Raw genomic sequence first — 14645 nt, 5'->3', positions numbered from 1 at the left:
TGGTCAGTTTGGTTCTTGCTATGCATCATCCTCCTGTTCATTTTTTTTCCTCTTTTCCTGTTGTGTTTTTGTATTTTAGGTTTCCAATTTCAGATATCTACAAGTTCCTACTCTACATTAAGAACAAATGAGGTGTCTAAAACATATATCTTAATAGCAAAAATTCAGTTTTCAGATTTTCCGTTTGACAGGGACAGTCTCCTGCTGTAAGGAGGGCATGTGAACAGCCAGGTCAGGAGGATATCTGGAGCAGTCCTCCTTAAATGATATTTTCAGGAGGATTGTGAAATGGCTTATTACTGATTAGAGATCCTGTTTAGTTTAATCAAACCACCAATGATGCCTAGTGGATGACCTTTACATTTACACTGGCTACTGTCAGTCATGATTTTATTCACTAAAGATGTAGCAAGCTCCTCCCCAGCTTGTCTTCCAATATCTTTCTTTGAAACTTGTCAGATAGAGAATACTTTCTTCATGCCTATTTCGTTCTGTCTTTTTCTACTCCCTCACTTATTTCCAAGACAGAAAATGGTTTTGTCTGCAGGTGTGAAAAGAGAATGCATCTGTTTTTTGGCACTCGTTAAAACACTTCAGTCAAGAGCTCTGCCATTCAATATTGCTGCAGAGGAACCCGTTTTGTGTTTGTGTAGAACTGTATAGTCGACTGGGGAGGGAAGAAGACATCAAGATATGATATATCCCTGAGAAATCTCCTTCTCCCTTTTGTACTGGTGAAAACAAGAACAAAAGTAAAGCTTTACCTTTTTTCCTGTGGGTGTTATCAAAGAGAGCAGCTGTTTATCTCGTCTGAGCTTTTTCCCCATTTTCAGTTTCAAAATGTCCCACTGTTTCATACCCACTGATTTATATATTTTATAGCCTCACAGGACAAAATGCATCTTCCACAAAAGGGTTGTAACAAGGCTGCAGTATTCTTTTTGAATGGTAGCAAAGTTGCCCCCTGGTCAGCAGTGAAACTGTCCAAAGGTTGGCTATAAACCAGCGAGGTTGCACTCAGGGCAAAGCTTTCTCTTTGAGACCTTCCCTGGAGGTCTGTTTATAAATAGATGAGAGTCATTGAGCAGGACTTTGTAATACTGTGTATTTCAGATTTAGTGACAGCACACATGCCATAAACCAGCCAGTAGTCAAGGCTGTGCAGCCTCTAATCTGGAGTGGCTGTCTGCGGGTGTTGTCTTTGTCCCTTTGCTTTTATCTACCTCTGTGCTTTATTTGACAGTGCAGAAAAGAGTAAAGCAATACAGGCATGGTATGAAATGCTTGACGTTTAATCAATTTTAAGGAGTGTGTGTGATCTGATTTCCATGGGGAATCGAAAGAATAAGAGTCAGTAACAGTTCATTGATTGGATATGTTGCAGCTTAATATAGTACCTTGTTCCAAGACTTTTCAACAGTAATTTCCTCCAATGCATCATGAAAGCTTACTCTGACTCCACCAGCAATGAAAGAATGGACATTTTACAAAGCTAAAAAGTTTGAACTTACAACCACACACGTATTTTAATAGGTCATTTTAAGGTAGCTGATTTTCTGTGGTAAAAAACCTTCTTGCACTTGCAGCAATTGTTCCCCAACTCTCAAACGCCTTACAGCTGCTAAACTGTTTCTTAAAGAACCTCAATAGGAACAGGATTCACTTTGTGAGCCAAAATGACTTCTATAAATCAACATTATGAAGTCAGGAAGCTAATCTTCTTGCCATGATGTTGCAGACATCATGGCAAAGACGAATGATGACCCGTACAGGATCATCAATTGAGGTTAGCTGTCTCCCTTGGGTGGCTTGTTGCCTTGATGTTCTGTCACTGCGGAAAGTTGGCAACACCAAGTGAATGCATCTGTCACAGATCATTGCAGCCAACCCAGTGCCCCCGAGTGCAGACCGTTCTGACTGATGCTGATGCTTACAGAGATGGTCACTGGGACCTGATGCCACTTCCTATTAAGAGCCATTCTCCTAATTTCAGTTGAAAGGTGGAAAACATAGTGTCAGAGAATTGAATCATGTTGTTCTGTATTGTGACTTCCTGAACATTGAAGGTAACTTTTCTCCTCCTTAAAGGACAACCTCACTGGGTTTTTTTTTTTCAAACCTTTTTTTTTTTTTGTCATTTTGCCTTTATTAGATAGGAAAGCTGTAGAGAGACATGACATGTTCGGAGGAGAGTGCGGGGAATGACATGCAGCAAAGGGCTACGGTCTGATTCCAACCCACGGCAGCTGCAATGAGGACTATAGCCTCTGCACATGGGTCGCGCAACATAACCGCCAGGCTATGGGCACCTCAATGGGGACAACCTTACTGTTTAACATCCAGTCTATCATTACCAATTCATAATAAGACTTATCTTATGGCATTAAAAAAACACACTTGTAGAACATATACTTTGTTATCATTTTTAAAGGGACCAAAAATGAACCCCTAATAAGCAAGAACTTGGCAACTGAGTGAAGGAAAAAACGGGTTGACCGATATTAGTGTTTCCGGGGCCGATTATTAGTAGTTCATGAGACCGATAACTGATATTTGGAACGAATCGACATTTACAGTAAAAATGGAAATCTTTCTGCCAGTATTTAAAATATTTGGAATTTGGAATATTTCAAATTCCAACACAAGACTTTGTTTAAATGCTTAAGCGGAGAGTGTACTCCTGCTTTAAGCTGCTATCGTCTCCGTGTATGTCAGTGGCTTCAGTGTTGATGGACCATTACTCATGTGACATCTGGCCAGTCAGATGTTGTGGGCTGAACATTAGGTAAGATGAGTGGTAAGTGAAAACAGACCCAGGTAGAAAGACACTCCTGCAGTGGAGCCAAAGTAGCACACTTTTTCGTTAGTTCATTTTATCAGCAATCGGTAAAATATAACACAGTTACAGCTAATCAACCAAATATCGGCCCTGGACAATCAGCAAGACAGAAAATCGGTCCAGCATGAAATTGAGCGACAAATTAATTTTCTTCGTTGTTCTATGTCCTCTTAACATCTACCTTGTATACATGCTATAGTCATTGTACAGTGCTCTGTACTTGTGCTGTAAAAGAAAAACCTGGTGTTAGAAAACAGTGAATTAGGTTTGTTCTGTCTTCATGGAGACTCACATTTCACAATACACCCTGAAGGTGGTTCTTTTTTCTCTCTACATCTCCTATTCATTTTATAAGTAAACATAATTTTGTCTTGCATTATCATCTCCTCGGCTCCCCTGCTGTGTGAGGAACAGAACATATGCAGTGCAATCATGTACCACAATCATCCTCTCAGTGGTGGTGGTGGGGGGGGCTTTCCCACTCTATTGAATCACATTGAACTTGCACAATTGATGAATGTCAGTGCATTGTCTTTGTATGAAATGATTCTCTGGTTAATTAATATCATCTTTGCATCAAGAATGGTGTTTAAAACATTTATATAATTGTTTTGTAATTTGCAGCATCAAGATATGATATATGTTTGCAGAAGCAATCATCTTCAAAATAAAGACCCCACCCACCCCCTGCTAGAGACACTCCGACACAGACAGGTGTAGAGAGTAGACGCAACATGTTTTCTAATAAACTTTGCAAATAGTCTACTAGACTACTAGACACTCAGTTCCTGCGATGTGACTATTTCCCATTATTATCCCCTATATATTGTGAAGCCAGTCTTCTGTTATAAAGCTTCTGCCTCATTTGAATACATTCAGCCCATTTTTGTCATCCAAAAAAATATCAACATAATCAAAAGTTATTATAAGTAATGCAGCCATAAATAGTGCTAAAGCTGCATCTTATATGGTTTGTGCATTGCGGATGTATTGATGGTTAACTGCTTTGGAATTGCAAATGAGGCAGATGTTTTACTGCTGTAGGTGAGCATGTGTATTTCTAATTTAAAGAAACTTAACTTGTATGATTATGTATATAAATCTGGATTGTATATTATAGATTTGGCCATATAGTATAGACATCCAGAGCTTAAAAATTAACTGTGTATTAGTGTGTGGGAGGGGTACTTATCTATTGTAGTTTGCAGTCAATTTTTAAACCGGCATCTTTGTCTCTTTAATTTCCTAAAGCAAATGAAATTAACAAATGCTAGTGTACCTCTGTGTATTGATAAAATGGGCAGAGACAATCCTGGCTTTCCTTCTATTTTAAGATTTCCAAGAAGAAAATTAGCTGCATTTCCTGGACAAAAGCCAGATAAGTAATTACAACAACTCCCTACGGCTATGTTGGTACATTTACTCAAAGTGCTAAAAATGTTTTTTTTGTGTGCCTGAGAAGTAAAAAAGAAAAAAAAGTAAGGAAAACAACCAACCCTTGTTTAAGCTTTTTTTTTTTTCTAGTTTGACTCTAAAGTCACATTCTCCCTGCACACAGACACAGCATGTATGAATAATTGATGTGTCTTTGTCTGTTAGTGTCCCCCTTTCCTTCTCTCCCTCATTCATTGTGCTCTGTATTCTCCTCTATTTACTGACAGCTGTGTAGACGCTATAGGTGAACCGTACTCTGTGGATAATCTATCCTTTTTTCATTAAAAGGTCATAACATTTTCAAGCACAAAGTGCACTTCATTCAGTGGATTGAAAGGTTTTCAAATCTTTGGTGCAAGGAATTTTCTGACTTTGAAAGACACAGTATGACATCATCATGCATCTTTTCAAGGAGCTGGAGCTGTGACAAAACATGAATCATTAATGCATTAACAGCTGTGTGTGTGTGTGCCTTGTGAAGGCATGCATGTGCTACATACACATTTTCAAATCTATTTACAAATGTGATGATGCAGCAGGGATGACAAACACTGACAATTATGATTAGTCTTCAATTTCCATCTTTCAATGAAATTTCATACCATCGTGTTAGTACACTGATGTTCTACAAACCTTTTTTTTATCATGCGTGTAAAGGCTGCCTACAACCCAGGGGCGTATCCAGACTTTTTTTTGACTTGGGTGGCCCAACTGGGGCTCTGACTTTTGCAGCGGTGGCCTGAAGTGTGATTGTGCACACAGTCTAATTTGAAAAACTACATTAATTGGCAACGTTTTGGTCCTGACACATTGCCAGATAGTTCAGTGCATTACTTTCCTATACATCTGTCTTTTGAAAAAGATGTGCAAAGTTTTTATTTACAATTTAAAGTACAAACAGAAGAAAATATGCTATATTGATATGTAAGGAAAAGCCTTTGCAAAACAAATGACCTAATAGTTGGTTTAACACAAGTTCTACTTCTGACAAGGCAAACAGCCAATCACAGTGTAGGATTTTTTGGGGTGGCACCTGGGGTGGCCAATCAGATTCCTAGGAGCCCCTGGTCACTGCCACCGCCCTGCTACAACCCTATTTCTTAAATAATCACAATTCTCTGCAGGTCTTATATGCAGTGGATGCTGAACTTGTGCATATATTCATCCAAGATGAAGAAAATGTGATTTATGATGAAAGCAAATGTAGTTTCTGTAGTTTACCTTTATGTTGTTATCTTTATTGTTGTTATCTTTATGATTTGTGTGTAATGCTGCGATGTCCGTTAGTCTATCCTTCTGTGCTATTCTTTATGTTTTAACCATAAAGTGTCTTTGAGTTTTTAAAAGCGCTTATAAATAAAATGCATTATTATTATTATTATTATTATTATTAAATGCAATAGACCTTTTGACAGTAATCACAGCATGATGATTGCTGACGAAATATTTCTCTTACACGTCAAGCTATTTACCATTTTTATATCAAATGGTTAAAGATAAAGTAGTCCCTCCAGGAAGTTGCAATGTTACTATTCTGGAAATTCACATGAATTAAACTCTTTCCTGCATTTTTTTTAGACCTTTCAATTTTAGCCAATCACTGCAACTTTTTTTGCAAATCTAATGCCTTTCTCACCATCGACATGTTGGTCACCAAATTCACTTCTTTGATATTCAAATGTTCATTCCCTTAGGTCTGCTATGCTGTTTAACAATAGAGGCTATTGTTGACTATTTGTTTAATATCTTTAAAATGCTGCATGCTCGAGTCTTCCTTTTTTGTTTTACTGTGATAAAGACAGCTTTCAGAAATGATTGAATCCAACCTCAAACTGCAATATCTTTATGGAGGCGTCATACAGTGAATCCATAATGCTAGATCCAACTCTCTATGTCTCTCTATGCTTTCCACTTTGCTGCTTTCTTTGGTGCCTGACAGACCTGAAGCTGTGCTCTAAATTTGTCCACCAACCTGATGCTCTGTTCCATATGTGATGCAGCGCTGTTCCTACTCAAAGAGTGTTTGACCTAATAGAGAGTAATCCCCCTATCTCTAAACCTTGCAGGTGAACATCCACATGCCTGTGCTTAATGTGGTTACACATTACTCTGGGTGATATACCAGTTTAACCTGACACAGCCGACATATAACTTTATCTCTATTTTAAAGATCAAAATGCTGCCAAACTGAGCCGAGCAACAGGATGCCATTCTTCCACTGTCCTGTTGTTTATTTTGATGGCAGTTGCCACTGACCGCTACATCCCCAACTAGTGACAGGTGGGTACAACAAACAACATTCGACAGGCTTTGGTGCACTTGACAAAATGCAGTGTGAAAGCAAACTGAACCAAATGAAATACAATGTTACATCTTCACCCCTGAATCTACTGAGTCCACCTGACTTCATATGTGGTAAGGTCACTTTCACTTACACTGTTGGCTGTGCCTGCAGTAGTAATTTAGGAATCAGTATCCTGACAGAGGATACTTCGACATGTAGACAGGACGCAGGAGGCAGCAAGAATCCAACTGCATCTCTTCCTTTAAAAGGACAACCCGCTCTGTCTGAGCAACAGCCACCGAAATCACAACAAAACCTTATGTTGCAGTTTTTTTTTTTTTAGAAATAACCTAATTCAAAATATGTTATCACATAATTAAAAATTTTGTTTTAGTATTTTAAATAGCCCTGCACGTATTTGTAGTATTGCTCTCCTTTTAGCATTCTGAAGAGCTTACAGAGGAGCTGAAGTCGGAAACAGAAATGCTAAAAAGAGCTGGAATAGGTTGTGCACTCATATGGAGCTTACATTACAAATCAAACCAGTACTCTAGTGACAGAAATTGACCTCCCGTTCAGCTTGTTTTTCTTTTTCCTGAAGATAAGACATACTGGAAAAATCAGTGTATTGAGGTTGCTGAGTTAAAGCTTAAACTTAGCTGAAATCATGGAATGCTTTGGTGTGCACTTCCTCCCTGCAAAATGTTTTCCAAAAAGCCTCATACATATCCTGTCTTCATATGCAGAATAGATCCTTGCATAAATCCAAACAGATGGCATCTCTGAGGGTTGTGTTGGGGATGGAAGCCTCACATTCACAAACACACTGAATGACAGGCAGATGCTGTTTCATTCTCACATCAAATCCCATTGTTAGGTGTGCTTCTCTGGGAGAAGCCACAAAAGCTTATCTAGTCAGCACACTCCCAAACAACCCTGGGTGCTAACAAAGCAAACCACTGGGCGATGCAGAAAGGGTGACATGATCACAAATATGCCACCTCTTCCCTGAGTCCGTAATAATCCCCAGTGCATTTCACAAACAAAGAATTTTATTCAATTTTGTGAAGGGATGTAAATAAAAAAAAGAACATTGTCATGCGTTAGTATTTCTCAGCGTGAAGGAATGCAAACATCTCGTTTTTAATATTTTCTAGAGTTTCATTGTCAGCACTGAAGGTAGGTAACCGGGTGTTGTTGAAGCGAAGATTCCTCTAAGTCGTGATCCATAGACCTCAAACATATTCTGTAAAATGACTTCACACACACTCTCTGAAGGATAAAAGGTAACCATTAAAGCAATAAAATATCATGTCTGACACTTGTCTAAATGATTTATTTCATCCCACCTATTAAATCATGACCAATCTTTAATTCATGATGCAGGATGCTACAGAGGAGATCAGCAAAAAAAAATAGAACACATAACATACAATACTGAGGCTACGTTCCCTTCATGTGTACGAAAAGTTTGAATTTTAAATCACTCAAAAGGGTCTAAACCAGCAGACAAAGTTCACCTTATGTTCACTGGGTGAAGAGGACAGATGATGTCATCAACTCAAAAATAACTCACCCATTTATAGCGTCCCTGATTATGGTGATTGTGATGGTCACTGCAATTATTTCTGAACACATTCACCAGTATGGTTCCGAGAACATCATGTGAAGTAGCGTGCTCATTCAGATGTAATCACTCTCCCTCTTGTGCTCTGGCTTTGAAGCAGTGATGAAAAAAGTATTTCAATAATTTACTTAAGAATAGTGCTACCTTCCACACTTTCAAAATGCTCCACTGGAAGTAAAAGTCTTGCATTTAAATCCTTCCTCTAGTATGGGTGTTTTTAAGCACAATTTATTTAAAGGGATTTCAAACTTGCAGAAAACTCCTGATATTTGCCAGAGGAGCTGTATGTGAACGCAAACAGCACACTTCATAACATAAATACTCAAAGTGTGATAAAAGCACTGCCACTAATGATAATTAATTAATTTATCATATCTGACTGTAACACTGAACATCATTCTTCGCCTCCAAAATCTTGCTATTAAAGGTTTCACAGTTTAAAAAAAGTATAATTCAGGACCGAGTGATACATTTGTGTCGATGTGAGGGAGGCTAATGATAATAAGCCGGGTGAAAAAGATGATTGCCACTGTGATTACATTTCATTAGATGAAAAGATGTGCCTGATCGAGTTAAGGTTAATGAAGACATGACTCTGCTGGGGTTCAATATACAGAAGAAAAACTTTCTCCATTGATAAGACAAAGGCTGCATCTTTCTACTGATTTATAATTTATTAACTGCATTAAAGATGAAGATGATCAAAAATGTTTGATACTTTAATAACTTTTTGAGCATTTTCTGATACATTCTGATACTGTCTGTTATTTTAAGGATTGATAATAATTCTAGTATGGATTTTACTATATTTGAAAGTACCAAATCTTTTACCCATCATCAGTCATAATTTCAGTCCGAGGTTGCCGTGAATGTGACTGTAAGAAAGAGTGCAGCAGTGGTCCTTTCAACATCACAGGTCAGCAAATGCGCGACGTTTCTCGAGTCCTTTTTGGCATCTCATAAAGGGACAGAATGAATATTTATGTCTCTTACAGAGACAGCTGAGGAGACACTGTCTAAATTGCAGGAATATATTGGCAATTTTTCTGTTCCAGTAGTTTGTAGGGTACAGTAGTTTCTTGCCTGCAATTTTTGACATTTTAAAACAAGAAATAATTCGATTTAGCCTGCAATAGGACTTCTATTTTTGTTGCTGTGGTATCGAAACAGGTATCAATGCCCTTTGATTTCATCTAGTATCATCTTGAGAAATGTATGAGCACCAACAGGTAATTAGGGTTTCAAACCTGGAGGCTACGCCCACTTCATATACAGTTAATGGTAAATGGTCCTCCATTTGTAACCCAGAGCTTCCACCAGATATGTGTGCATTAAGTGTCGGCTCCACTCCAGTACAGCTCCCTGCTCCCTAGTCGGTCAACACCGACAGGCAGCATTCTGAGAGTGCATCACAGAGCGCTACATCACCAGATAATATGATGCATGTGGTATAAAACAATATAAAAACACTAATAAACACAACCACAAACACACAAGGTCATGGTTCTGAACCGTCAAAACGGACTGTTTCATTGTTTCTGTGTCTGACGTCCTGTCCCACTCGATCAGTTTTGTGGTAAATTGAAGCACCGTGCTCCGGCATCCGGCAAAAATAGAAGCCTTGCGTGTCTTGCTGCAGAGGGCTCCAATCTGCCGGAGATGGGACTGAGCTGAGACGCAGCACAGCAGAGCCAGTGGAAGCACGCACATTGAAAAAAGGAAATACCTATGGAGACTGAGAGACCACGCATCTAGTGGAATTTAGCACTTTGGCATCATGGGAGATCACATTGGGTTTCTTTCTGCTGATTTTAAGTTAATTCTATTTTCTAGGTTGTCGTTATGCATTCATTAGTTTTTTTTTTTAAATAGAATTTACTTTATAAATAAACTAACTACAGTCAGTTTATTTTTTGCACATACTTTAGATTATTTCAGCTGCAGATTTTAAACAGTTGCTTGAATATGTAAAAGTTTTGTCAGTGGTGTTTCTTATACTACTTTTATGTGTTGTTGTAAAACTTAAATCTATAATCTCTGTTAGAACTAGGGTGGGATTGGAATGGAGGAAGAGATGACCTTTCTTGGTCCTGGAAAAGGAAGTTTCACTTTATAACTTTTACTTCTATTATTATTTTGAATTTAAAGAGACAAATACAAACATACAAAAAAACCTGAGCAATTGTATCCTTATCAATGCAGGGAGAAGAGTCATGCTAAATTGGGAGATGTCTTTATAATGTTCCATACTGGCTCAACAATGGTGTTTTTATTTCTCTTTCAATAGCCTTTATTTCACACTGGGTGGAATCAAGTTAAAACAGGATGTCCCAAACGAATCGACTCTTGAGATATAAACACCCAATGAGAGCTTTTAAATACTGCAGCAGCCCTAACCTCTATTTCCCGTCCTCTGCATTCTCATCTTTTGACTCACAGGATAAAGTTTAAGGTTTTAAACAGCCAAGAGACTGAAAACTTTATTATTCTTCCCCAAAGTACAGCGGGTTTGGGTGTAGTTATGACCTCATTATGTTACGAGTGGGGACATTCTGTGATTGCGGTCCCTGGAGTGCGTCTCCTCTGGGTGGAGGGGAGGGCCCAGCTGGACTCCATGCAGGAATGTGAATCTGTGTTTTAAACAGATGGAGTTTTATGTAAAACAATACACTGCTGTTGTTTCTTGGACATATATATATATATAAGCACAAACCTATACTGTTCCCTCGTATATTGTACACACTCGATGAAGAGTGCTCAGATCTCAAAGGAAATGTCTGTGTGAAGCCATGCAGCTTTTCAGACAAAAAAGAAGCTTATGATCTTGCTCTTGTTTGTACTGCTTGCCTTGATCTAAATATATAATAAAGCAGTTGACAACTTCTCAAAGCCAGAGATGGGTTTATTCCCAGTGTAGCTTTGCTCTGGAGGGATCAGGCCAGTGAACCAGATAGTGAAAAGGCTGGAATACACTGTGATACAACTCAGCAGAAACCCTGTGGTCACGCTTCCCAATCTGACAAATGAATAATAGCTTGCAAACACGATGTGCTGGGCCCCTGCCATGCACTCAAAACACAAGCAGAGGGAAGACAATGGGCTGCTGTTCCTGCTTTGCTGTACTCCCAAGACAAAGAGGGATATAGAGAAAAAATATCAAGACTAAAGACAATGTACACAACTGGCTGTTAGGTTTACAAAAGTATTCACCAACACATATATTGTCATAGCCAATACCTAGACTTGGGTATTGGCTAATACCAAGTACAGCTGCAATCCTAGTGTTTTCAAAAGATATCCATGTTACTGCATTGCCATTTGGTAGGAAAATTGGTGGTTGAAAGCCGTACTTACCAATACCCAAAACACGGCTCCCAATACCTGATACATTGTACCACATATTAAGTTGTATCAGAGGCCTGTACCACTTATTCTCTTTTTTCATTTTTTTTTCAAGGTTAAAGATAGAGTCTGCAGCTTTTTCATAAAAAGTTAAATATAGACTTATACTAAAGTAATGCAACCCAATCATCCCTAATGGGCCTCCATACATGTGTGGTGGTGACTGTGTGTTTCCAGAAACCCTGTCCTCTGCCTGTATTTGGAAGTTTTGGTTGACACGAGAAGTTTCTGGGCGGGGAGCTAGTGTGTTTTCCCCAGCCAAATCACAGCTGCAGGTGAGTTTGGGAGTGGATATATTCAAGCTATTTGATGTGTTTCAAACGGACGAATAGGATGGACATGGACGTAGTGGCAAAGAAGAGAAAATGTATCATCATAGAGAGGCACCAAGCTGAAAAAGCTGGTTCCATAACAAGGGTGAACATTGTGTTGGCTTTTACACGTGGACGTGGAGTTGGCCTGCTTCTGTTGGACAGGCAGGTGCCAATCACCAGTAGTTACCTTGTGCTAACGTGCGGTAGCTTGCAGTGTAGGTAGCAGTACAAGCAGTACGCACTACGTCCTGCAGTGAGTGTGCACTTCTCGTGGGTGATGAGCCCAAGAGGTGGGGCCCAGATCAAATGTTGTGTTTACTGACTCCATCTTTAACGATGTTTATTCTCCTCCTGCAAACCTCCATCAATATTTGATGCTAAAGTTTTGCACTGCAGATAGTGGACATTGTTAACGTGACTGTGCATAAAAGATTGTTAATGTTAAGGTGGAGTTCATCAGCGGAATAGCGCCAAAGGTCCTTCTAATTCAGCAGGGCCTTACTGACCTAATGTGCTGGCTGAAAGTCAGAGTAATCCAATTTCCTTGGGAGTCAGAACTTCTCCGAGCCCTTCAGCGATTACCTGCTCATTTCAGACTCAGTAATTGTCCTCAAGTTCAACTGACTGTGCTGGAAAGAAACTTTCAGTGTCTTCCCTCTGAGTCTGTCTTTTGAGTTGACATGTTGATAAATGAGTGATTAATATCCCTGTCTACTGAAATTAAGTGCTTTTGGAAATATATAAATAAGTAGTACACTCTGCATGTAATAGTTTGATTAGGTAGTTAAAATATAAATAGAGGTTGTGGTTATGTACAAAATTAAATGAAGATTAGGGTTACCTATAGGGTTCAACTTTTCATTAAAAATACCAAATGTAATGTATGGACATGTATAGTTTGCCTCATGGTCGTACAAAATCATCCTCAACAGTTTTTGTAGCATCATATGTCATCAGGCAAAATTCAAAGTATTTTAGTTTATTGTAGCAAGTCTTACAAAAAGGCGACTGACTGGTCTGCCAATGAGAAGAAATGTGACTTTAGCCAAAGCTTTCCTCCAAGGCAGGTGTTGCTTTTGCTCGGGGGACATATCCACAAAATATCTGACAGTTAAGTTTTCCTGCAAAGATGTTCTTCTTAGAACCAATTCATTTTTTCAAGAGGGAGGTTATGATGTAGTTGGAGATCTACAGGTGGATGACGATCGTCGATTATGCGGGCTGGACCTTTCCTGGACTGTCAAGATACTGATACATTTAAGCTTGTGGACAAAGCTCTTGATTAAACCAACTATTACTTGTGGTATTTTAGCTCCGAGCAGAGGGGAAGCTGACATGAGTTACCTTCATATTACTCCTTTGCTCAGCCCCTAGGATGGGTGAGGACTGGTGAGTTCAGATAACTGAAAACAGCTCAGAGGTGATGTCATCCTTCTTTCCAAATAGCACCATGTTGAAGGTGTTTAGACCTCAGATAAGGAAGCCTGCTGGCAGCTTCCCTGAATCTGGCCTTGAACCTTTCCTTTTCGGAAATAATAAGCATTCAGTCACACATATTCTATGGTACGTGGAGAAGTCACATGACAAGATGTAGTTCAATCTGAGATCTTTGCATTCTGAATGTTACCATGAACACATGAAAATAGTATATTCTGATGTTCTTTACATCAGCGGACTTCTTGACTCCAGTCAGATTTAACCTGACCTTCACCAGAGAAACATCTCAACTACAACACAAAAAGCCTCAGTACTAAAAATACAGATCTGCAATAATATTTCGACAGAGATTTTCTAAGCAAAACATGTTTATAACATTTTCTTTTTAAAAATTGATTTCATTCTAAAAGCAGAAAAGCTCGTTTGTTACGACCTCACTCTATTTTTCATTGGAACATCTGCCTGATGCAGCCAATATTAAAATAAAGGCAGTGACATTGAAAAAAAAAAAGTAAAAATGAAGGCTAATAAGCTCAACAATGAGATGATACTTTTATAAAATAGAATAAGAATATTTAAGAAGATATTTTCCCCAGCCATCAATAATCTTTGCTCTTGTCTTAGCCTATACTAAGACATAGCCTAAGTCTTAGTATAGTAGTATAGTATAGTATAGACTCCTGAGCTACACCATCAGCTCAGGAGCGCCCACTGTGGGCAGCTCCGTCACTCTGACATCTCTCCATTAGTGCTTGTCCATAGGATCCTGTTTGTGCATGTGTGTATATTTCAGCCTATGTGTGTGTTGCATGACTTACAGAGTGTAAAAATGGAAATTTCCCCTTGCGGGGATCAATAAAAGTAAATCTTAGAATCTCTTTGCATTTAATTTTGCATGTACTTTACTTTTCACTCAACCAAGTGTATTTGACACTTTTAGTTCCATTTTGTAATGATTTTTTTGTTATGATTATTTGACATTGTAGTAGGATAGTACAATATAACACTGTAATATAATGCCTGTCTAAACTTTACTCCACATTGATGCACTACATTCAAATTCTCTTAAAAGAAAAGTCCTATAAATAATTGAAACAGAATGCCATGGTACTGCTGTGTAATACTAATATAATATCATATAACACTTTTTAAAGGGGCTCTTCTTTATACTTTGTAGTTTTGTTCCAATATTCTATTTCTAAGTAAGTTGTGCTGATACTGTTTACTGTTACTGAATATTTCAACCACGACTTTACAGGGGGTAATTTTTTTTTTTTTTTTTTAAATACTTCAGCTTAAGTGACGGAT

The sequence above is a fragment of the Labrus bergylta genome, chromosome 1 (genome assembly GCF_963930695.1).
Source record: "Labrus bergylta chromosome 1, fLabBer1.1, whole genome shotgun sequence".
NCBI lineage: Eukaryota > Metazoa > Chordata > Actinopteri > Labriformes > Labridae > Labrus > Labrus bergylta.
This window is presented reverse-complemented; position numbering follows the sequence as displayed.